The sequence below is a fragment of the Podarcis cretensis genome, assembly GCF_951804945.1.
Source record: "Podarcis cretensis genome assembly, chromosome: 13".
Classification (NCBI taxonomy): Eukaryota; Metazoa; Chordata; class Lepidosauria; order Squamata; family Lacertidae; genus Podarcis; species Podarcis cretensis.
The window spans coordinates 47,035,147-47,061,434 of NC_137182.1; the positions used below are offsets into that span (position 1 = coordinate 47,035,147).

The window sequence follows — 26,288 nt, forward strand, 5'->3', positions numbered from 1 at the left end:
AATGAAGGAGAGCCAAACACTGCAGAAGACCAGCATGCTGAAGGTGATGAACTTGGCTTCGTTGAAAGTGTCAGGCAATTTCCTGGCTAGGAAGGCCACTGTGAAGCTGATGGTGGCCAGGAATCCCATGTAGCCCAAAACACAATAGAACATGGAGACTGACCCTTCATTACATAGAAATATGATTTCTTCAGGCATTGTGTGCATGTCCACATCTGGGAATGGGGGAGAGGTTGCCAGCCAGAGGACACAGATTCCTACTTGAACAATGGAGCAGGAAAAGACAATGGAATAAGCCAGTTCTTTGCCTACCCATTTCCTCATATTGGATCCTGGTTTGGTAGCCATGAATGCCAAAACCACCAATATGGTTTTGGCTAAGATGCTGGAGAGGGCCACAGAGAAGACAATGCCAAAAGCAGTTTGTCGGAGAAGGCAAGTCACCATATTAGGTTTTCCAATGAACAACAAAGAAGAGAGGAAACACAGGAGGAGGGAGATAAGAAGACCATAGGTGAGGCTTCTGTTATTGGCTTTTACTATGGCTGTATTGCGATGCTTAATGAAGATGCCAAGCACCAGAATTGTGAACAGAGAGAATAAAAGTGCAAAAAAAGTTGAAACAATGGTCAAGGTTTCATCAAGGGCTAGGAAGTTTGGGATCTTAGGAATGCATAGATACTGGCCGCTGTTTGGATACTGATCTGCTGGGCAACTGACACATGTTTCCATGTCTGAAAATACACAAGTAATGTGTGACAATTTGAAGTAATCAAAAGTATTCTTATAAATTTCCTCATCACTCATCCATTTAGCATAGTGTTTACTACGTCAGAATGTATAAGACCTTCAAACCCAAATGCTTTTGTTATACAACCTAATTCTTAGAGAAGAAAACACCTAGTCCACCCAAATTTTCTAGAAGTTGGAGGTAAAATATATTAGTTTCTACGTAAAAAAGAAATCTTCAAGGTGTTTTAAAGATTATAATGTATTGATGTTATCTATAAACAATGAGAAGAACACATCTGTTATTTTAAGCCTTCTCTCCTACAGCAGTTTATTGTCAACAAAATAGCCAAGATCCCAGAGGTTCTGCATTATCTTAAGATTCCATCTCTCACCTTTCTCATTTGAAATCATTCCTTCTGGACATTGATCACAATCATAGCAGCAAAACTTCTTCCCCTCCTTCTTTTTCTTCCCGTAACCAGGATGGCAGTTGGCATTACATAGAGAAAGCGGTGGCACCTATCCAAAGAAATAGGAAAAGTTTAATATTAAGATATTGTTTGGGGGAATTTTTCAAATATCCAATTTCAGGTGATTGAACAGGAGTTCACATGTTGTTCCTTTTGTGGTGGCTCAAGGAATTTAAGGTAACCCATTATAGTAGTTCTGCTCCTACCTGCAGGGTCACTACATGCAAATTATCCCATGGCTTTTAGGTTGTGGTGTCCTGTTAGGCCCCATTCTGCCTCCTATGGTATTTATCATCTATATGAAACTCTTAGGAATAATATGATGATGATGATGATGATGATGATGATGATGATGATGATTATAGGAATAATAAGATCTGGCACATGGCATCATCTGTATGCTGATGATATGCAGTTCTACCTTTCCATTTCATTAGAATGAAAGGAGGTACTGAAGTTATTTGACAGGTGTCTGGAGTGAGTCATGGATGGGATGGGGGCTGAATCCTTATCACAGAGAAATGCTTTGGGTGGGTGGTTCCTACACCTGCCTTGTTCTGTGAGGGGTTGCATTCCCTTTGAAGCAAGAGATCTGGGAGCACTCCTTGATTCTAACTCATCACTAGAGTCTGAAGTATTTTTTGGTGCTAGCTAGGAGTCCTCCACCCACCTTGGACCTATTCACCAGCTACAACCACTCCTAGGTGTTTATATCCTGAACTTGCTTCATACAAAATCAAGAAAATTATGAAGTTCATTCTCAACCCAAATACTGATACAGCCAGCTTAGTATTAAATCTAAAGCCACTAACTGGAGAACTGCTTCATGGATTTCATAAACAAGAATGCTGGATGATGCTGGACTCTCTGATAGCCATTGCTCCTTCTTAGTGGGAGATGTCTTCTGCGCATGTTGCTCATTTTGGTATTGTGGCTCATTTGTTTTTGTACTGATAGACCTTACAGCAATTCTTAAAGGACAATATTTGATCCTGGATGGCTTATTTACATGCAGTAAATAAAAAGAGAATGTCAGTATCACATGAAATGTAATACTATGTACAAAGAAAAGCAAAATTGAAGGCCAACAAGCACAGCCTCAGAGGCTGAAGGTGCAAACATACAGGAAAAGTCACTCTTTCAAAAAGAGTATCTCTCCATAAACCACTATCCATCTAGATATGAAAACTATATATGAAAAATAAGCTATAAATTTCAAAATTATTAATGCATGGAATGCTTTGTTACATCCCATTCTGTGGAAAACCAGGGACTGTGCCATTTTTTCCATACCTGAGTGAAGTCTCTGTGCCATTTGATTTGGTCCTCATTAATGGTGAGCTCTTTGCCTGGAGGGGCCTGAGGATCCAGCCTTCCCACTTTGACTCTGATGTATGATCTATTTGGGAAAGTGACCAAGTTTGTAATATCAAGGCCAGCTGCTAACTCTCCATATTCATTTAATGTAATTTCATCCCCAGCACTGTTGTTGAATGAGATTCTCTGCAGGAATGAGTTGAGCTAAGAGGAAGAGCATAAAAAGGTCTATAAAACATTTGAATAGTCCGATTAAGATTGTTGAATAGCTTTCCTAGACAGAATTAATTCCTTTTCCTCTAGAAGTTGAACACTTCAGTCCGCAATGGAGAGGAGGAGGGAGAAAAGCAGGGTCTAGAGACAGTGATCACACAGTTGCTAGGCTCTTCTGGGGACCTACCAGTGAGTATAGGTTTGGGTTCAGGGTGCCAGAAACCCCTGGCAGTGGGTAGACAGGGAAAGATGGGGTCTTCCAGGACATGCCCAAGCAGTGGCAGCCACTCAAATGCAGAGGCCAGTGCCTGGTGTGGGGGTTCTGTTTGTGCTCCCTCAGAATTATGTAAATTGGCCCCGGGCCCCGGGCCCCCAACCTTACACCACTGGGTAACTGGACAGGTAAGAGAGACAGAGAGAATAGCGGAGGGATGTGGTTGGCACAGCTTCAGTTACATGTAGTTTTTGGACGTCTGTTGCTTGTGAAAGCCTGTGTCACCTAAAGTGTGTGCAGTATCATTATAGGAAATATTCTAATTCCCATCTCTGATAAAAATTTCTAAAGGTTTATTTTTTAATTTCTTAAGTTTTATTCTTTTATTTCTTTACTGATAAGTAAATGCCTACTCAAAAAATGTACCAATGCAGTGAATGCTTTTTGAGAGGGAACAATACCTGCCAAGGATCTGCATACTGAGGAGAGAGTTTTCCCTTAGCACCTCTTCTGTTGCGGATGGCTCCAGCCAAGTGCATGCTATTTAAGGCATGTGCCAAAGCATAGACAGCATTATAAACACTGTAGCTGTGGCCAGTCATGCTCATTTCAAAATATGGTGCAGGGAGGCTCTCCAGCATCTCCTCTCCAGTACACACAGTTTTTGAGAGAGTGGAATTTGAAAGTGAACAACTGAATGCATCTTCCCAGAAATCTTGAATAAAACCATCTGTCTCTGTCCAATGAGGATATACACTCTGAAGAAAGTCTTTAAAGTTGTGAATCTCCTTGACTTGAATTGCAAAGGATATAGCACCATGGAGCATTCGTATATTAACATTAAATTTTTTTTGCAGGCTATATAATATGAAATCAATTTGGGTAGTTGTGATCCATACTTTTCCTTCACGTGACTTCTTTTGAGGAAATAGTAGCTGAGAAAACTCCATTACGATAAAAGCATTTGCCAACCATAAACTAAATCTACTTTCTCCATATACAAGAACTGACTTGCTTTTGCTGTTTCTGAAAGTTGGCAACAAAAGCTTTATGTCCACCATATTTAGTAAGTTAGTTTTATAATGTATATTGAGTTTAATTCTCTCTGTGAATGCTGAACAGATTCCATTCTTGAAAAGCATTGGCTCAATGTTCTGCAAGAAACGTTCTCCAGCTTCATTAGCTGGAGTCATGAGCCCAACCCATTTCCATCTGAAATGCAGAAGTAACTGGATAATTCCCTGATACTGAAGGTCTTCATTGGGGACCATGCGGTAAAAGGAAGGGAACTTGGTTCCATAATTTATGGCTGGTTCAAATGAACCATATGAAATCTGGAGAAAGCAAAAGCCAGACGTTTCCAAGTGCAAAAAAGAACTCATGATATTCCAAAAAAAATGTAATTAAAGACACACACACACACACTCTCTCAATATATATCCCAAATGTACCAAATTCTATAGAAAAACAGATATAATTTTGCTTTTGGTTTCTGTAGATATTTATTGTTATTATTATGGCATCATCACAGCTTTATACTTGTACGCATTGATTGTCTCCAAGAAGAGAGGAGCATTTATCATCGCTCATGTTAATATATTAAGTGGATGACTCAGCAAAACTCCAAAGTGGAGGTGGATCATGTACGGTAAAAGGAAGAGAACTTGGTTCCATAATTTATGGCTGGTTCAAATGAACCGTATGAAATCTGGAAAAAGCAAAAGCCAAACGTTTCCAAGTGGAAACAAGAAATCATGATATCCCAAAAACATTTATATATAAACACGTGCACGCACGCACACTAAAATATTGAATATATATTGAATCTATATCCCAGGTTTACCAAGTTTAGGGAGAGCACCAACCCCAGCTTACATAGGACAACACAGATAACCTTGCTCAATGTTTTCTGTTGATATTTATTATTATTATGGCATCATCACAGCTTCATTCTTGTACATATTGATTGTATCCAAGAATAGGGGAGCATTTGGGGGAGGAGCTTCCGGCAAGCTGCGATGGAGGATTGCTGAATTCCATCACCACTGTGTGGCAGTAATCAGGCTCCCTTCACTCCTCAGGCTGGGGAGTGGCAGCTCATCCGCAGATCGCCCAACACCTGGTCCCAAATTCAGAAGGAAGGGGGGCTGGGGGGGGGTGGATGTAAAGCCTGGATTGTTTCTTGATAACTCTCCTAAGTCGCCTCCATTTAGCAGCAAGCTTCCAGTTCTTAAGATGAAAAACTGGATTTAAGTTTTGAACATGATCTGAGGGAAGGGGGAGAAACTACTCTGCTAATTAATTCATCCACTGAGGTGCTAAAAAGGATTTGAACGGAAAAAGGATAAACATCTATGTAGACTTGGTATGTTGGAACTGAAAGGGGGGGGGGGTGTTCAGCCTTCTTTATTATTATATTTCATTTTGCTTTCTTATATGGCCAAATCCTACTCTGAAAGAACCAACTCCCTGATTATTTATAGCAAGCGAGACTGGAGAGGTGGTGTATTTGGTGATATAATATTATTCTAATAGTCATTAACTGAGTGGAAATAACAATTATTCAAAAGTGGAAAACCAAGTTCAAAGTATTCGGCTGCAGATATATTTGGAAGAGGGCAGCCAGGTGAGCTGGAGGCAGGGGGCAACGCCCCCTGCTAGGAGCGGTGCTCGGGCTCCCGTCCACAACCACTCCCCTCTCTTTTAGGGAGGAGAGTCTTTCCCAATTTTGATTTGGAGAATGACTGGAGAGACGCCAAAAAAACTTAGGAAGTTTGCCTAGAATCAGAATAGGAATGATGCAGCTCCAATTAGACGAGCGGCCATGACCAAAAGTAGATCAGCTTGTCAAATTAAATGCGGTTCCTTAGGGGGATAGGTGCCTTTTAATATCTTACTTAATATTTGCATTTCCAGTTTTATATGGCAAAACCTTCCCTGGACAGGTTAACCATTTGAAGGACAGCTGGTCTTAAAAGCATTGGGCAGATGCCATGCTTTGATTTTTTCTGGACTGACTTGGCTGCTGCCCGAGGTGAGAAGCCTTTTGGACTGGCTTGGCGGAAACATCATTTTGTGAAGAGACACCGTGAACATACAGAGGGAACTCTGGATGTAAATTCCACATAGAATATATTGTTTTGTTTTATATTGCTTGTTCAGAGGCTGTGAAATGTAATGAGTATCAAGATTGGAATGATTTATGGGAACTATTATGAAAATTATGAAAGCAGCAGAAGTATGAGATTATCAGAACCACCCCCGACCTCAGAACATGGGAAGATATCTTCAATTTTTTTTATAATTTGGCATAATATTTGGCATAATATGTATAATATTTGAATAATATGTAAAATTTGGAATATTTAATATGATTGGATTGGATTGTTAAAGTGGAAAATTTAATAAATAGTATTTTTTTAAAAAAAGAAGAAGAATAGATGACAATTTATCATGGCTCATGTTAATATACTAAGTGGATGATGAAGCAAAACTCCAAGGTGTAAGTGGAGTGATAGAAATTGTTGATCATGTACTTTTGATCTGTAACCTTTGTAATGATTGTAGGGAGCGGTTGATTCTCTATCTACTAAGAACTCTCTCAGGAAGATTTCCTGGGAAATCCTGAAGATCTCCATTAGATTGTGTATACTATTCATCTCTGAGCACAAAACCAAACCATATAAAATATCAGTAAAATACAAAATACTGTACCGGCACTATTTAAAACAACTAAAATGTAGCAGAATAGCACAATGCTGACACCACAGATGACAAATGCCAGAACAAAGCAAGAAAACACTTTTTCAATTAGCCTCTGAAAGTGAACAATGTTGATTAAAATCATACTTTGGGAAAGGACTATCTTGATTTTTAAGGGCAGGAACATTTTTAGTTAATGTGTGCTCAGCTATTTTTGCCTATGAATCCAATGCCAATGTCAAATACTGAGTACCTCACAGGAAGCCAGTGCAGTGCTTTCAGGATTGATGAATATGAACCAGTCCAGGTGCCTGCTTTATATAAAAGGTAAAGGAATCCCTGACCATCAGGTCCAGTCATGACTGATTCTGGCGTTGTGGTGCTCATCTCGCTTTATTGGCCAAGGGAGCCGACGTACAGCTTTCGGGTCATGTGGCCAGCATGACTAATCTTCTTCTGGCGAACCAGAGCAGCGAACTGAAATGCCGTTTACCTTCCTGTCGGGGCGGTTCCTATTTATCTACTTGCACTTTGACAACCTTTCAAACTGCTAGGTTGGCAGGACCAGGGACCGAGCAACAGGAACTTACCCCGTCACGGGTATTCAAAGCGCCAACCTTCTGATCTGCAAGTCCTAGGCTCTGTGGTTTAACCCACAGCACCACCCCGCGTCCCATGCCTCCTTTACATACCTGACAGCTTTACAGCAATATTCTATTACATCTATTACACACAAATGGTCCATGTTACACACATTGTTGGATATGCATATTATACCCCTTTTACTTTGTTCATTCTCCCACTCCATATTTATGAATCAGTATATTCCTAATGCAAGGAAAGCGTGAAATCTCTGTTTTTCAAAATCCATATTCTACCTGTGGAATCTTGAAAAGACCTAAGACGTTTGCCATGCACCAGGAGGTATCAGAGCTGAGTCCCCCAATGACTCCTATGACATTTTTCTGGATGCCACACCTGTAGTTGGGAACAAAGTGACGTGATTTAAAGAGCAGGTCCAGAGTGTTTCGGTAGGTCATCTTTGAATCATAGTAGCTATCATAGATGTGGAAGCCGAGAGAGACATTGGGCAACATCCTGGGATTCTTGTTGATCTCATCAACAGCAAACACCAAGGCCAGGATTTGCTGGTAAAACTTGGTCACCACCCTGCAGATGAAATAAGAGTGGGGAAATTAATCATAATCTAGGTATGAGAGACTCACCTGCCTGCCTATCGAAAGAAAGGACAAAGCCCGCAAAGCTTATTTACTTAATAGGCAGTCTCATAATACTGTGTCATTAAAAAAGCCGTTGCACATTTCTTCGCTATCTTCAGCAACCCGTGTTTGTTTTCACCAGCTTGAAAATTTGGGTATCATCAACAAAGTTGAGTACAACACTTTGGGCTATATGTTTCTCCTAGGTTTTCATGCCTTTTCTCTTTCTCCTACTCTCTTTTCCATCTGTCAACATTGTCAACACCCTGCAAATGAAGTGAGATTTTGTTTGTGACAAAGTGCTCAGAATCTAGATAGGAGATATTCACCTGCCTGCCTAGAAAGAGAGGATGAAGCCAGCAAAGTTTATTTACTTATTTGGGCAATCTAAGAATACTGTGTTTGTTTTCACTACCTTGAAAATTTGGGTATCATCAAAAAAATTCAGTACCGTTCCTATTTTTTTATTCCATCTCTTTTCTCTTTCTCCTACTCTCTTTTCTATCTCTCTTACCACAATTAGAATCCAAAAAGCTTATAGTTCATTGAGAGTATGAACACAGCCTATCTGCACAGAGATTTCTAATAAAATCTCTCGACACATTTAAAAAATAAAGTTCTAAAGCCATCCCCCCAATCAATCATATCAGGAATAATTAAAATAATATTGTTTAACAGTTACTTACATTGGGGCATCAATGAAGTCCTGGGAAGGGTGTTTCTTGAAGGATAATTTGGGAACTATGTAATAAATATGAGATGCCATTGCACCAATGACCAGGTCACCTGGCTCATACCACTCATGTGGAACATGAACAGGATGATTTGTTGTGCATTTAGCACTTTGTCCTCGCGACACTATATTGGGGAGCAGCAGAAGCAGCAGGAGGAACGTCCTGATGGCAAATTCCCTTGTATGCATGGACTCCCCTGCTTCTCTCGACAGTATTATTCCTCTCCTCCACCTGATCTGTACAAGACAAATTGGGTGGCAGCCGACTCTGTCAATTTGGTACTTTAAGGGACATCTATCCACCTTATTGTTAACTTGAACATTGTCACAACAGAATGCCTTAGATACCAAATAAGATGCAGTGGTTTGATATGAAAGAGGAAAACTGATAACTGATAAGTAACAGAGCCCTGCCTAGTTGTCTATGGAGCACAGAGGAGCATATAATAATTTCAGGCTTGCTTGTTGATTCTTTATTTCCACAGTGACATCTGGAGGTTCGGTCAGGTGGATTGATTATTGTAATTTTAGTAATGATAGGGGAGAGAATCAGTTGTGCAGTGTTTTTGGATTCTATGGCGCATCAGCAGTAGGGGAACTGCCAAAACATTACTATTATTATTTTTAAAATACATATTTTTATTGATTTACCAGTTCCAATAGCAACCACATTATAACAATGCCAATTTTATCTAATTAATGCAATTATGAATGCCAATTAGTCAAATGTCAATTATATGATTTAATTAAACGTTTCCCCTTGCATGCTAAATTTGATGGCTTCATTCTTCTTCATTATTTCTGTGTTCCACTATGTTAATAATTTCCATTGCATTCCATGCACATATAATAATCTCTTATACAATGGCTACAGTCTTGTGATTTCTATTTGTATTAGGTAATTTAGAAACTTTCAAGTGAGGAATTTTAAGTGTAGTCCTTATTCTTTCCTGCTTGTGACAATTTCCCCTCATGATGTTTTCCCGTCCATGTATGATGCTGTATCCTTCATTCCTGCAACTGTTGATGGTTCCCATCATGCCCTGGGAGAAGGGTTATCCCACATTTTCCATAAGTCACTGCATCGCTTTGTTCTGTGATTCGGCTTCCAGTAAAAAAGCAGTGTTCACCATTTTTTCCAGCCTAGGAGGAACGTTCTGAATCCAGACTGCAGATAGTGAATCCAAAAGGATTTATTACTGCAGCTAGTAGACAGGAATCCGGATCTGCCAATGTAATTATATTTGTAACATCACAAAATCATAAGCAAGGAATGAACCTACAAGGTCAGCAGGATGTCTAGAGTTGAGCTGGCCCCATCCTTTCCCCGCTTCCTAATTTGTTACTACTGTGGTATCCATCACTCTCCCACCTATGTAACACTGATCAGACATAGTTTGCCATCATATTAACTGAATGGTGGTAGCAATTCTGAATAGCATCCTTGCCTTATCAAGAAGTGGGGACACTGGATTATAGCATCAATAGACCAATGGGATATCGGATCCACACCAAGCATGATGGAGAACAGCAACAACTTGGAAAAGATGGATGCGACAAACTTGGCACCTCAGTTACCACTCAAGCCCATGTGTCCGCTCTCTCTTAAATATATTGCCCCCACCTCACCGAACAACCTTTGACCCGAAGGCTTAAAAACAAAACCTCACTATATCAGGGGGATATTTGTGAGGGGGATAACCAAGAAGTTGGAGTCTCGGGGGTGGGGGCGCTAGGGGCACATTGGAAGATGGCCGGCAATACCATCTCTCTGGCTCATACGAGGAAATGAAGAGGCTGATATGGGAGTATGCAGAAAATATGCAGAATTCTTCCAGAGGAATATCTCCGAATCCCTTATTGTTTCAATGGCGGAGTTGTCGGAACCAAATAGGATACAGGAGTGGTTCTCCCACTTCTCTGCAGATTTAACTAGCTTCTTTACGATGCCGGCTCACCTGGTTAACCGAGATCAACCCAGGTTCGGTGCACCTTGGTTTGATTCCAAATGTAAGCAAGCTAGACTCTCTCTCTGTTGTATCTACAACAGATACAAATCTTCTGGAGCTGAAACTCTTCCCCCAGAGTACTTGCAGGCCAAAATTGCTTACAAACAGGCACAGAAGTCAGCCAAGCATGAGTGGCAGCTAAGACGTTGGCAAGCGCTGATTGCTGCCTCTAAGCTTCGCAACTCTCGCGGTTTTTGGAATTTAATCAACAAAAGATCGAGGAAATACCCATTGACGGTTATCCCAGCCCCGGCATGGGAACAATTTCTAAGAAAATATTTCTCCCAGACAGATATCTTTAACATTCATTCTGATACTCTTTCAAGCCACTTGCCCATATGGCCAGATACTGACCCGGAGGAAATAATAGATTTAATTGCTAAACTGAAAACTGATAAAGCCCCAGGGCCCGATCTGATCCCGGCTGAAGCTATTAAACAACACCCAGCATGGTGGGCCAAAATTCTTGCAAAAATCTTTGATGCAATCAATGCCACGGGCCAGATACCTAGATCATGGAAGGAGTCCATCATAATCCCTATATAAAAAAAAGGACCACCAGAGGACCCAGGAAACTATCGTAACATCAGTTTATTATCAATCATCGGGAAAATCTATACTCGCTTCCTGCTAACCAGACTAACCCAATGGGCCGAAGATTCCAATCTGATAGGCCATGAACAGGTCGGGTTTAGACCAAATTGCACTTCTATTGACCATGCAATAATTCTATATCACCTGGCGCGGAAGTATTCTTCCCCCACTCATGGTCTTCTATGTGCCGCTTTTATAGACCTGAAGGCGGCTTTTGACAGTATCTCTAGAGAGCTGTTATGGGAAAAACTGGCAAAGTGGGGCATAGATAAAAGGCTGTTGTGGCTTATGATTAAATTACATGAAGGGACGGCCGCTAGGGTGAGGTTAACACCTGAGGGTGACCTCACAAACTCGGTACCAATAAATAAGGGGGTACGACAAAGGTGCATCCTTGCTCCCTATCTTTTTAACCTCTATATTAGTGACATGAGAACCCCCCTACCTGAGGCCCAAACCACCATTCATGCACCCAGGCTTGCAGACTATCGCTGCCCCTTATTATTGTACGCTGACGATGCGGTGATCCTCTCATATTCTCGAATCGGTTTGAAGAGGGCCCTTAAGATCTTTGCGTTATATTGCCAAACAAATTTACTTACTATTAACCATTCCAAATCTAAAGTCCTAATTTTTTCCAGGAGTCGTAAACTGTATAGATGGGAACTCGAGGGGAAGCCAATTGAACAAGTTTACAAATTTCAATATCTAGGAATTTACTTCCCGTATAATATGGGATGGAAAGCGCATATCACATATTTACAAAATAAGGTTAAAACCCTTATCAACGCTCTATTACGCTTCTTCTTCACTGAGGGGGCTATGCATGTTCCATCCGCCTTAAAAGTTTACAGTGCAAAAGTGGTTGCAACTATGGCCTATGGGGTCCCTTTATGGGGCACCTTTGTAAACCTCATGCCTCTGGTGACATTGCAAAATCTTTTTCTAAGACGCCTTTTGAAACTACCCTCCTGTGTAAGCAACTCTGCCATTCGCTTAGAACTTAAGACCCCCTCCTTAGAGATTCTGATGTGGAGACATGCCTTTAATTATTGGCTGTCCCTCTGGCATAAATTTCCAAATTACCATCTTATTCAGTGCCTTTGGAGAGACGAATTCACCAGCCCATGGGCAACAGAAATCCATTCAAAACTGTTGTCTTATGGAATCTCTCCTTCCGATATACTTAATTTAGATCTAATTACAGCTAAAAAGGTCATCAAACAAAGATTGGAGGAGGTTGATTTGCAACAAAATCTTACTACAGGTGGAGGTACATGTTCCCCAATAAATCAGGGCATTACATCTATGTCCCAGATACCTCGATATCTGTCTACCTTATCGGCTGCGTCGCATAGATTCGCATTTGTTAGAGCCAGATTTAATGTGTTCCCCTCAAATGTGCTGAGCAATAGATTTTCTAACGGTAAAACCTCTGTTTTATGCGCATGTGACAACAAATCAATAGAATCCCTTTATCATATCTTGTTTAATTGCCCCTTATACATTGTTCCCCGATCAAGGATTCTGAGTTCAATCATTCTGGAAATTGTTGCTAAACCACCTGAATTACATCTAGCTTATCTACTCCAGGACATTGACTCTTATAGAACATTACAGGTTGCCAGATTCCTGATTTCAGTTCTTTCATATAAAAGACTTCATGGAATGCTGCATGACTACTAAAAATCTAGTAAACTCTATGCACCATCTTTATCTTCAAGGCCATAATACGGTACATCTGAATAGTGTGATGGAGATTATGCGTTGAAATATTTTAGTTGATATTTTAGTTTGTAAAATGCTATTTTTATCTATTGATTTGTTTTACCTTATGGGCTTATAGCCGAATAAAGTATTATCTATCTATCTATGGGAGTATGCAGCCTCCCTTGTCACCCCAGCGAATGGGGGGACACTGCCTTCACCTGCAGTGCCGATAAATCACCCCCAAGTTCGAAAGATGCAGGGGGTGAGGGCACTAGGTGCACAGCCCTTGTGTGGGTTCTCGGCTCTCCTGGACGCTGTCTCCGATAGCGCGCCTGGTTGCAGCAGCTCAAAATAAACAATTAGAGAGCAGCAAATGCACATGTTTTGAGTGAAGAATGGGAGTTGAGACAGCTATGTGAAGTGTGGAACTGTGTGGAAATGAATTACTAATCAAAGACATGGTTTGTGGAATATCTGGAAAGGAATGAAAGGCCTTTGGAATGACGCAGTTATAAAAAGAGACTCGCTAGGAAGCAGGCTTGGTTGCAGGATTTACGATCGAGGGGGAGGAGACCATGGCTTTGTTATCATATTGGACTGTGAGTTTGACCTGGCAGAACCCCCTAAGAAGATTGAGGAGAGAGTGACAGGCCTGCAAGGATTAATGGGCAGACTTTAAGAATGTTTTGTATGGAGTGATGAAATGGCGTCTGTCTATTTGAATATGGCTCTTGGAGGAATGGAAAATCTACACGTACAACAATCTATAACAACGTTTGTTTTTAACCTGCTTGTGGAGACTATCAGAGGTCACAAAGAAAGGATTATATTATAATAAGAAGATGAGGAAAACAATAAAGAGAAGATTGGACATAACGGTGAATATTAAAGCAGTAGCAATAGAGATGTTTGGATCCCTTTCTGAGGTCGAAGCATGGGTACCCCAAACAAAAAATTAAAAATTTGGCTCTGTAATTTGGAATTAATGTGATTTGATTGGTTTGTTAATAAAAAATATATGTAAAAAAAGAAAAAGAAGTTGGAGTCTCGAGCAGGTGTTCTTTAAATAAACAATAAAGATTTATTTTTAGAATAAGGTAGTATAATACAAGGGGAGAAATTTAGGTTACTTCAATAAGAATACACTAGTTCACTTCAATTCACTTTATAGTTTGTTTCCTTTCTAAGGTGGTACTTTCCTTCATTTACCCACCCCTTTAACAAATGCAGCTCCTGAGGTACTTTCAGTAATAGTCTTAAGGGCTGACCCCCCTTCCTTCACTGGGATTTGGAAGTCTCTTCTTTCCTCAGAAGAGTCTCTCCCCTCCAGATTAGTTTGAGACCTAAGCAGACTCATCTATTTCAGCTCCTCCTTCTCCTGCCTCACCCTCAGTCTCCCAGAAAGATTCGGTCCTTTTACTCCTGCAGGACAATACACTCAGTCCTTCACTGTACACTCAGAGTGGATGTTTTATTCCAGAAGCAACTCTCCCTCCTCCACACTCCTATCCTATCTCCCTAACGCACAATCTCTCCAGCCTCCCTCCTCAACCACCTCAACTCAACCCCCCTCTTAACCACACTCTAACTCCATCTGCCTCAAAGTGTGTTCCTTTTAAACTCTCCCTCCTGGAACCACAGCCAATCAGAGGCTGCTGTTCTTTAAGCATTTGCTGGCAGGAGAAAAAAGTAAAAAGAAATACTTGTGGAACCAACTTTTCCGTCACAATAGGCACAACATTTTACAAGGATTGGAAGTGACACCACGGACAGAATAACTGCCACACACTGGAAGAACAAGGATATAGTTTGAGTGCCTCATTTGTAGTTCTATAAATCATTTAATGTGTCAACACAAATAGAAGTTATTAATATTGCAGTTGTTATATAAGGGATTATTATTTTCACTGGAATATATTAGAAATTAATAAGATTTTGGAATGCAGAAATAAAGAAAATCATCTAGCAATGAGGGAGGGCACCAAAATTATCTGATTCGGTATTTGAGTGATTAGTATTTGTATTACAATTTGGTATTGTTTTAATGAGGCTATGATTGAATGGTAATTTAAAATTAATAAAAATTATTATAACAGAAATAGCATAACTAGACTTTAGAATGAACTTTAGAAACAACACATCTGTATTCTCTGAAGCCATTTGGCTTATTTTAGATATTCTCTGCCACCACTCTTTCAAACAGGTTAGAAGTATAATTCAGAAAAAAAAGGCTTGTCCTATTAGTGTTAGTAATATCCAGTGTGTTTTCCTCCAGATATGGTTGCATATCTCTGCTGCTTTTCTTTGTTAAAACTATTTTTTTAAAAAAGGGAAATGGCTGTTTTAAACTTCTCCTTCTTCTATTCCTCAGCTGCCTTGTAGGTGAGAGATAAAGAATGTAGAGCCCTTAACTATGTCACAATGTTTTTTGTTTCTGGTACCCTGTGTTGTCTTCAAGATGAATTTGCAGATTACACGAAGTAATTGATAAGAGACTTTTTATTAACAATCATTCATACAGTACATGTACAACATTCATCAACTGAGCTTAACCATTTCTAAATGAAAAGGCTGAGAGTTTTGCTATTAAGATTCCATTTGCTTTAAGTATACAGTAATACATGACAGGGGTGATGGAGTGTTAGGGAGGGGTAGTAACTCTGGTGGGAAACAGGTCCTGCTCCTTCTGGTGCAGTTTGTCTACCTCTGATCCCCACCCTTCCCTCAGTTCTCACCTGGGGCTCCTAGACGTTGTCAGCATGCAACAGGAGCCACATCCCATGAAACAGATTCAACTGACTGCCTAAACTAGGTGAGGGGAGCCAATGGGCCTCAAATCTTCAGTGAGTTAGGGAATTTCTCTGCATGCAAAGACAGGATATAGCAGATAAGAACAAAAGTGGGCCCAGTGCTTAAAAAGGTGGCTACTGCAGGTGTTGTAGAGGGAACTGAGGGGCAGATGGGTCTCGTAAACATAGGAAGGGAGCCCACCTAGGAGAAGGAAACTTTCAACCTAAACCTCCACTGCTTTACAGCATTACTCATTTGTGAAAAAGGCTTTGGGAGTAGAAACTGAGGAAAAATCTGTACCCATTGCCTTTGGAATTCTTTGGCAGACGAAAATGTTAAGAAGCAAACTCTACACATATCCGGTGTAGGGACTCAGAAAGTGATACCAGCCAGCAAGTCCATGTATTCTCAGACCCAACAGAACCACAAATTCCACTGTCATTTATACCTTTCTTTGGGTTAGCTGCTCTCTGTTGTTCAGGTCTGGCCTCACCACAATAATGTAGCATTTAGGGGTGAAAATGCAAACCAGCAACCCAGCACCAGAAGCAGTGATGGAGAAGATCTCCACAGCCACCATGTATTTTCCTCTGGTGCTCAGGTAGGTTGGAATGAAGGAGAGCCAAACACTGCAGAAGACCAGCATAGTGAAGGTGATGAACTTGGCTTCGTTGAAAGTGTCAGGCAACTTTCTGGCTAGGAAGGCCACCGTGAAGCTGATAGTGGCCAGGAAGCCCATGTAGCCCAAAACACAATAGAACATGGAGACTGACCCTTCATTACAAAGAAATATGATTTCTTCAGGCATTGAGTGCATGTCCACATCTGGGAATGGGGGAGAGGTTGCCAGCCAGAGGACACAGATTCCTACTTGAACAATGGAGCAGGAAAAGACAATGGAATAAGCCAGTTCTTTGCCTACCCATTTCCTCATATTGGATCCTGGTTTGGTAGCTACGAATGCCAAAACCACCAATAAGGTTTTGGCTAAGATGCTGGAGAGGGCCACAGAGAAGACAATGCCAAAAGCAGTTTGTCGGAGAAGGCAAGTCACCGTATTAGGTTTTCCGAGAAATAACAAAGAAGAGAGGAAACACAAGAGGAGGGAGATAAGGAGACCATAGGTGAGGCTTCGGTTGTTGGCTTTGACTATGGTTGTGTTGCGATGCTTAATGAAGACGCCGAGCACCAAAACTGTGATCAGAGAGAAGAAAAGTGCAGAGGAAGTTGAAACAATGGCCAAGGTTTCATCAAAGGCTAAGAAGTTTGGAATCTTAGGAATGCATAGATGCTGGCCGCTGTTTGGATACTGATCTGCTGGGCAACTGACACATGTTTCCATGTCTGAAAATACACAAACAAAGCATGACAATTTGAAGTAACCAAAAGTATTCTTAAGAATTTCACATCACTAGTCCATTTAGCATAGTGTTTTCTACGTCAGAATGTATAAGAGCTTCAATGTATAAGAGCTTGTACTAGGTGTATCAAAAATAAAACTTGTGGAGTTTTCTACATGGGTAACATCTGTTTTTACTGCCTCCCTGCTTTTTCTTAGAGCCACATAAACAGTACAACAAAATGAGAAATAAATTACATCTGAAATCTTTGAACCTCAGAAATGCGAGTTTGATAAGACTTTCACCCTATTGTCAAACAACCTCATTCTTAGAGGAGAAAACACCACTTCTATTCCACCCTAATTTTGAAGAAGTTGGAAGTAAAATATATATGCTTCCACGTAAAAAAGAAATCTTCAAGATGTTTTAAAGATTAAAATGTATTGATGTTATCTATAAACAATGAGAAGAACACATCTGTTAATTTAAGCCTTCTCTCCTGCAACAATTTAATGTCAATAAAATTCCCAGGAGCCCAGAGGTTCTGCAGTATCTTAAGATGTCATCTCTAACCTTTCTCATTTGAAATCATTCCTTCAGGACACGGATCACAATCATAGCAGCAAAACTTCTCCCCCTCCTTCTTTTTCTTCCCGTAACCAGGATGGCAGTTGGCATTACATAGAGAAAGCGGTGGCACCTATCCAAAGAGATAGGAAAAGTTTAATATTAAGATATTTTTGGGGGGGAATTCTTCAAATATCCAATATCAGGTGTTTGAACAGGAGTCCACATGGTGTTCCTTTTGTGGTGGCTCAAGGAATTTAAGGTAACCCATTATAGTAGTTCTGCTCCTACCTGCAGGGTCACTACATGCAAATTATCCCATGGCTTTTAGGTTGTGGTGTCCTGTTAGGCCCCATTCTGCCTCCTATGGTATTTATCATCTATATGAAACTCTTAGGAATAATATGATTATTCTTATTCTTATAGGAATAATAAGATCTGGCACATGGCATCATCTGTATGTGGTGATATGCAGTTCTACCTTTCCATTTCATTAGAATGAAAGGAGGTACTGAAGTTATTTGACAGGTGTCTGGAGTGAGTCATGGATGGGATGGGGGCTGAATCCTTACCACAGAGAAATGCTTTGGGTGGGTGGTTCCTACACCTGCCTTGTTCTGTGAGGGGTTGCATTCCCTTTGAAGCAAGAGATCTGGGAGCACTCCTTGATTCTAACTCATCACTAGAGTCTGAAGTATTTTTTGGTGCTAGCTAGGAGTCCTCCACCCACCTTGGACCTATTCACCAGCTACAACCACTCCTAGGTGTATATATCCTGAACTTGCTTCATACAAAATCAAGAAAAGTATGAAGTTCATTCTCAACCCAAATACTGATACAGCCAGCTTAGTATTTAATCTAAAGCCACTAACTGGAGAACTGCTTCATGGATTTCATAAACAAGAATGCTGGATGATGCTGGACTCTCTGATAGCCATTGCTCCTTCTTAGTCTTCTGCGCATGTTGCTCATTTTGGTAATGTGGCTCATTTGTTTTTGTACTGATAGACCTTACAGCGTTTCTTAAAGGACAATATTTTCTCCTGGATGGCTTATTGACATGCAATAAACAAAAAGGGATTGTCAGTATCACATGAAATGTAATGCTATGTACAAAGAAAAGTGCCAATAGCAAAATTGAAGGCCAACAAGCACAGCCTCAGAGGCTGAAGGTGCAAACATACAGGAAAAGTCACTCTTTCAAAAAGAGAATCTCTCCATCATTAAAGCACTATCCATCTAGATATGAAAACTATATATGAAAAATAAGCTATATTAAATAATAAATTTCAAAATTATTAATGTATGAAATGCTTTGTTACATCCCATTCTGTGGAAAACCAGGGACTGTGCCATTTTTTCCATACCTGAGTGAAGGCTCTGTTCCATTTGATTTGATCCTCCTTAATGGTGAGCTCTTTACCTGGAGGGGCCTGAGGATCCAGCCTTCCCACTTTGACTCTGATGTATGATCTATTTGGGAAAGTGACCAAGTTTGTAATATCAAGGCCAGCTGCTAACTCTCCATATTCATTTAATGTAATTTCATCCCCAGCACTGTTGTTGAATGAGATTATCTGGAGGAAAGAGTGGAGCTAAGAGGAAGAGAATAAAAAGGTTTGTAAAGCATTCAAACAGTCTGATTAAGATTGTTGAATAGATTTCCTAGATGGAATGAATTCCTTTTCCTCTAGAAGTTGAACACTTCAGTTCACAATGGAGAGGAGGAGGGAGAATAGCAGGGTCTAGAGACAGTGCTCACACAGTTGCTAGGCTCTTCTGGGGACCTACCAGTGAGGCCAGGTTCGGCTTCAAGGGCCAGAAACCCCTGGCGGTGGGTAGACAGGGAAAGATGGGGTCTTCCAGGACATGCCCAAGCAGTGGCAGCCACTCAAAGGCAGAGGCCAGTGCCTGGCGTGGGGGCTCTGGCTGTGCTCCTTCAGAATGATGTAAACTGGGGCATTGGCCCCCCGCCTCCATCCTTGCACCACTGGTTAACTGGACAGGTAAGAGAGACAGAGAGAATTGTGGAGGGATGTGGATAGAAAATGGAGGGGTTTTTTAGTATGGAGAAGGTGGTTGGCACAGCTACAGTTACGTGTAGGTTTTGGAAGTCTGTTGCTTATGAAAAGCTGTGTCATCTAAAGTCTGTTTAGTATCATTATAGGAAATATTCTAATTCCCATTTTTGATACAATTACTGAAGATTTATTTTTTAATTTCTTAAATTTTATTCTTTTATTTCTTTACTGATAAGTAAATGCCTACTTACAAAATGTACCAATGCAGTGAATGCTTTGTAACAGAGAAGAATACCTGCCAAGGATCTGCATACCGAGGAGAGAGTTTTCCCTTAGCATCTCTTCTGTTACGGATGGCTCCAGCCAATTGCATGCTATTTAAGGCATGTGCCAAAGCATAGACAGCATTATAGATACTGTAGCTGTGGCCAGTCATGCTCATTTCAAAATATGGTGCAGGGAGGCTCTCTAGCATCTCCTCCCCAGTACACATTTGATCGTTGGATGTTGAGAGAGTGGAATTTGAAAGTGAACAACTGAATGCATCTTCCCAGAAATCTTGGATAAAACCATCTGTATCTGTCCACTGAGGACGTATACTCCGAAGAAAGTCTTTAAAGTTGTGAATCTCCTTGGAGTGAATTGCAAAGGAGATAGCACCATGGAACATTCGTATATTAATAATAAATTTTTGAAGGCTATATAATATGAAATCAATTTGGGTAGTTGTAATCCATACTTTTCCTTCATGTGACTTCTTTTGAGGAAATAGTAGCTGAGAAAACTCCGTTGTGCTTAAAGCCAGTGACAACCATATAATAAATCTACTTTCTCCATATACAAGAACTGACTTGCTTTTGCTGTTTCTGAAAGTTGGCAACAAAAGCTTTATGTCCACCATATTTAGTAAGTTAGTTTTATAATGTATATTGTGTTTAATTCTCTCTGTGAATGCTGAACAGATTCCATTCTTGAAAAGCATTGGCTCAATGTTCTGCAAGAAACGTTCTCCAGCTTCATTAGCTGGAGTCATGAGCCCAACCCATTTCCATCTGAAATGCAGAAGTAACTGGATAATTCCCTGATACTGAAGGTCTTCATTGGGGACCATGCGGTAAAAGGAAGGGAACTTGGTTCCATAATTTATGGCTGGTTCAAATGAACCATATGAAATCTGGAGAAAGCAAAAGCCAGACGTTTCCAAGTGCAAAAAAGAACTCATGATATTCCAAAAAAATTGTAATTAAAGACACACACACACACACACACACACTCTCAATATATATCCCAAATGTACCAAATTCTATAGAAAAACAGATATAATTTTGCTTTTGGTTTCTGTAGATATTTATTGTTATTATTATGGCATCATCACAGCTTTATACTTGTACGCATTGATTGTCTCCAAGAAGAGAGGAGCATTTATCATCGCTCATGTTAATATATTAAGTGGATGACTCAACAAAACTCCAAAGTGGAGGTGGATCATGTACTTTTGCTCTGTAACCTTTATAGTGGTTGAAGACAGAGGTTGATTCTCTATCTACTAGGAACTCTCTAAGGAAGATTTCCTGGGAAATCCTGAAGAGCTCCATAAGATTATGTATGCTATTGTTCTCTGAGCACAATAAACCACATTATTAAAAAAATCAGTAAAATGCAAAATAATGTACCAGGCACTAGTTAAAAACAATGAAATCCATCAATGGAGTAGCGCAATGCTGACACCACTATGTATATAACTTTCTGAAATCACAGGTGACAAATGCCAGAACAATAGCAAGAAAACAGTGTTTTCCATTAGCATACTTTGGGAAAGGACTATCTTGATTTTTAAGGGAAGGAACATTTTTTAGTTAAAGAGTCCTGAGTTTTCATACCTTTGAAGCTATTGTCAATGTCATATATTGTGTAGCATACAGGAAGCCAGTGCAGTGCATTCAGGATTGATATATATGAACCCATCTAGGTGCTTCCTTTACAAACCTGGCAGCTTTACAGCAATCTTCTATTACATGTATTAAACACAAATTGCCCTTCTCACACACATTGTTGGATATGCATATTATGGACCTTTTACTTTGTCTATTTCCCCACTCCATATTTATGAATCAGTAGATTCCTAATGCAAGGAAGGCATGAAATCTGTTTTTAAAAACCCATATTCTACCTGAGGAATCTTGAAAAGACCTAAGACGTTTGCCATGCACCAGGAGGTATCAGAGCTGAGTCCCCCAATGACTCCTATGACATTTTTCTGGACACCACACCTGTAGTTGGAAACAAAGTGACGTGATTTAAAGAGCAGGTCCAGAGTGTTTCGGTAGGTCATCTTTGAATCATAATAGCTATCATAGATGTGGAAGCCGAGAGAGACATTGGGCAACATCCTGGGATTCTCGTTGATCTCCTCAACAGCAAAGACCAAGGCCAGGATTTGCTGGTACAACTTTGTCACCACCCTGCAGATGAAGTTCGAGCAGGAAAATTAATCATAATCTAGATATGAGAGACTCACCTGGCTGCCATTAATAAAGAAAGGACAAAGTCAGCAAAGTTTATTTACTTATTGGGCAGTCTCATAATACTGTGTCATTAAAAAACCCGAGGTGCGTCCTATGGGCCGGTGCGCCCAATTTGATGAAAAATACGGTACTTACAGTGGGGCATCGATGAAGTTCTCGGAAGGGTGTTTCTTGAAGGATAATTTGGGGTCTATGTAATAGATATGAGATGCCATGGCACCAATGACCAGGTCACCTGGCTCATACCACTCGTGTGGAACATGAACAGGATTATTAGTTGCGCATTGAGCACTTTGTACTTGGGACACTATATTGAGCAGCAGGAGCAGCAGGAGCAACATCCTAATGGCAAATTCCCTTGTGTACGTGGACTCCACTGCTTCTCTCTACAGTGTTATTCCTCTCTTCCACCTGATCTTAGCAAGACAAATTGGGTGGCAGCTGATTCTGTGAACTTGGAACTGTAAGGGACATGTATCCACCTTATTGTCACAAACAGAATGCCTTGGATGGCAAACAAGATAAAGGGATTTGATATGAAAAAGGGAAACTGATAACTGATAAGTAAGCCTAGCAGTCTATGGAGAACTGAGGAGCTTATGATCAGTACAGGGTTACTTGTTGATGCTTATTTCCCACTGTGGCATTTGGACGTTCAGTCAGGTGGATTGATCATTGTAATTTGAGTAATGATAGGGGAGAGAATCACTTGTGCAGTGTTTTTGGATTCTATGGTGCATCAGTAGCAGGGGAACTGCCAAAAAAAAACTATTATTTTCTTTAAAAAAAATTTTTTTCTTGATTTACCAATATTGTTCCAATAGCAGCTTCATTATAACGATACCAATTTTATCCAATTAATGCATTTATGGATGCCCATTATTCAAATGTCAAATTATATAATTTAATTTAATTGGCCCCCTTGAATGCTAGATTTGATAGCTTCATTCTTCCACATTATTTCTGCATTTCACTATGTTACTAATTTCCATTCCATTCCATGCATATATAATAATCCCTTATATAACAGCTACAGTCTTGTGATTTCTATTTATGCTGGTATATTAGGTAATTTATAAAGTTTCAAGTGAGGAACTCTATTTTTTAAAAAAAGATATTTATTGAAGTTTTACAAAAAAAAAGCATAACTAAAAGAAAATAAAACAGACATACAGCAAAAAGAAATACATCAAAAAGAAAAAATACATCAAAACAAAAAAAGAGAATAAAAAGATACAGAAGAAAAAATCCAGTTTTTAGCTTCATAATTATATAACCCTCTTTCTTGACTTCCTCACATCTCCCTTTTTTGTGTTCCCCTTTACCCAATCCAGTTCAGCAAATCCTTACCCTCTTTCAAATCTCATTTATAATTATATATTTCAACCTATTATGTCTCCAATTTTTCTTCTCTTTTCGAATCAATTTTTATCTATTCTTTATTACTTAATCCTTTATACCAAATTGTTTAAATTTGACATAATATTACTCTGGTCTTTTCCCCCTTTTCTTTTTAATCATGTTTGCATACTCCTTTTAACTATGTCACTAATGCCATATTATCTTTATATCCAACATCATTTTAACATTCAAACATTTTACAATGCTTCGGCAAATAGTCTTTAAACTTCTTCCAGTCCTCTTCTACCGACTCTTCTCCCAGGTCTCGGATTCTGCTGGTCATTTCGGCCATCTCCATATAGTCTATCACTTGCATCTGCCATTCTTCCAGGGTGGGCAAATCTTGTGTCTTCCAATATTTTGCAATGAGTATTCTTGCTGCTGTTGTTGCGTACATAAAGAATGTTCTGTCTTTCTTTGGCACCAATTGGCCGACAATGCCCAGGAGAAAGGCCTCTGGTTTCTTAAGAAAGGTATATTTAAATACCTTTTTCAATTCATTATAGATCATTTCCCAGAAAGCCTTGATCTTTGGGCACGTCCACCAAAGGTGAAAGAATGTACCCTCAGTTTCTTTACATTTCCAACATTTATTATCAGGCAAATGATACATTTTTGCAAGCTTGACCGGGGTCATGTACCACCTGTAAATCATTTTCATAATATTCTCTCTTAAGGCATTACATGCCGTAAATTTCATACCGGTGGTCCACAACTTTTCCCAGTCAGCAAACATGATGTTATGACCAATGTATTGCGCCCATTTAATCATAGCTGATTTGACCGTTTCATCCTGTGTATTCCATTTTAACAGCAAGTTATACATTCTTGAAAGTATCTTAGTTTTCGGTTCTAACAATTCTGTTTCCAATTTTGATTTCTCCACCTGGAAGCCCATTTTTTTATCCAAATTGTAGGCCTCTCTAATTTGACGATAATACAACCAATCTCACACTTTATCTTTCAGTTTCTCAAAACTTTGCAATTTCAATGTGTCTCCTTCTTGTTCTAATATCTCCCAATATTTCGGCCACTTGACCTCCATATTGAGTCTTTTCAGAGCCTTAGCTTCCATAGGTGACAACCACCTTGGGGTTTTGTTTTCCAATAAGTCTTTATATCTTAACCAGACATTAAACAACGCTTTCCTGACAATATGGTTTTTGAATGCTCTATGAGCTTTAACCTTGTCGTACCACAAATATGCATGCCACCCAAAAACATTATTAAAACCTTCCAAATCCAAAATGTCAGTGCTCTCAAGAAGCAGCCAGTCTTTCAACCAGCAGAATGCTGCTCATTCATAGTAAAGCTTAATGTCTGGCAGGGCAAACCCACCTCTTTGCTTTGCATCGGTTAATATTTTAAATTTTATTCTGGGCTTTTTGCCCTGCCAGACAATTTTGGAAATATCTGTCTGCCACCTCTTGAAACACTCCATCTTGTCCACAATCTGCAAAGTTTGAAACAGAAATAACATTTTTGGCAATACATTCATCTTTATAGCTGCAATTCGACCCAACAAGGAAAGCTTCAATTTTGACCAAATTTCTAAATCTTTTTAAACTTCTAACCAACATTTCTCATAATTGTCTTTAAATAAATTCAATTTTTTTTGCTGTCATATTAATCCCCAGGTATTTCACTTTCTTAACCACAGTCAAACCTGTCTCATTCTGAAACCTTTCTTTTTCCATTGATGTTAGATTTTTCTCTAAAACCTTAGTTTTTAGCTTGTTTAGTTTAAATCCTGCCACATGACCAAATTCTTGAATCAGTTCTAAAACCCTTTTCGTACTAGATTCTGGCTCCTGTAATGTCAAAACCAAATCATCTGCAAAGGCCTTCAGTTTGTATTGTTTAGCTCCGACCTGGATTCCTTTAATCAAGCGGTCCCTTCTAATCATGTTCAACAGCACCTCCAGGACCGAAATAAATAATAATGGGGAGATAGGGCAGCCCTGTCATGTTCCTTTTTCTATCTTAAATTCTTCTGTCACCACATTGTTAACTATCAATTTAGCTTTTTGTTCTGAATAAATTGCACTTATACCATTTTCAAACCCTTGTCCCACTCCCATTCCCTTAAGATTTTTCTTCATAAAGTTCCAAGAAATGTTATCAAAGGCCTTCTCCGCATCTATAAAAATTAAGACTGCTTTTGTATTAATATTCACTTGTAATAACTCCAAAATATCAATTATATTCCTTGTATTGTCAGACAAGTGTCTACCTGGGAGAAAGCCTGCCTGATCCTTGTGTATCTCTTCAATTAGTCCTTTTTTTAATCTGTTAGCTAAAATATCCGCAAAAATTTTGTAATCCACATTTAAAAGGGATATGGGACGGTAATTCTTGAGTTGTGTCTTTTCAGAATAAAAAGCTTCTTTCCATGACTCCGGCGCCTTCTTCCCCTCCATGATTTCGTTGCAAACCTCCTTTAATGGTTGAATTAAATAGTCTTTCAAAGTTCTATAGTACTTGGAGGTTAGCCCGTCCGGCCCTGGAGACTTGCCCAGTTGCAGATTCTGAATGGCACCTTCAATCTCCTGTTCTGTAATTTTGTAGTTCAACAATGTCTTATTTTCTTGAGATATTTTTTGTTGTCCATTAGTTCTTAGAAATTGGTCTATATCAGTCTCTTTCTGTGGCCCTTGTGTATAAAGTTGTTTGAAGTATCTCTGGAAGCACCTTCTAATCTCCACGAGATTCTGAATATTTTCCCCTTCA

At 39.7% G+C, this 26,288-nt stretch overlaps 1 long non-coding RNA gene across 1 annotated transcript; it reads right to left on the reverse strand.

Moving 5' to 3' along the window:
• Positions 1–684: 684 nt before the first annotated feature.
• LOC307202080 lies at positions 685–2,637 on the reverse strand. Its single transcript, XR_013832810.1, has 3 exons — positions 2,496–2,637; positions 1,125–1,251; positions 685–734 (listed from the first exon to the last, which is right to left on the reverse strand). It is a non-coding gene; the product is annotated as an uncharacterized lncRNA (long non-coding RNA).
• Positions 2,638–26,288: the final 23,651 nt, after the last annotated feature.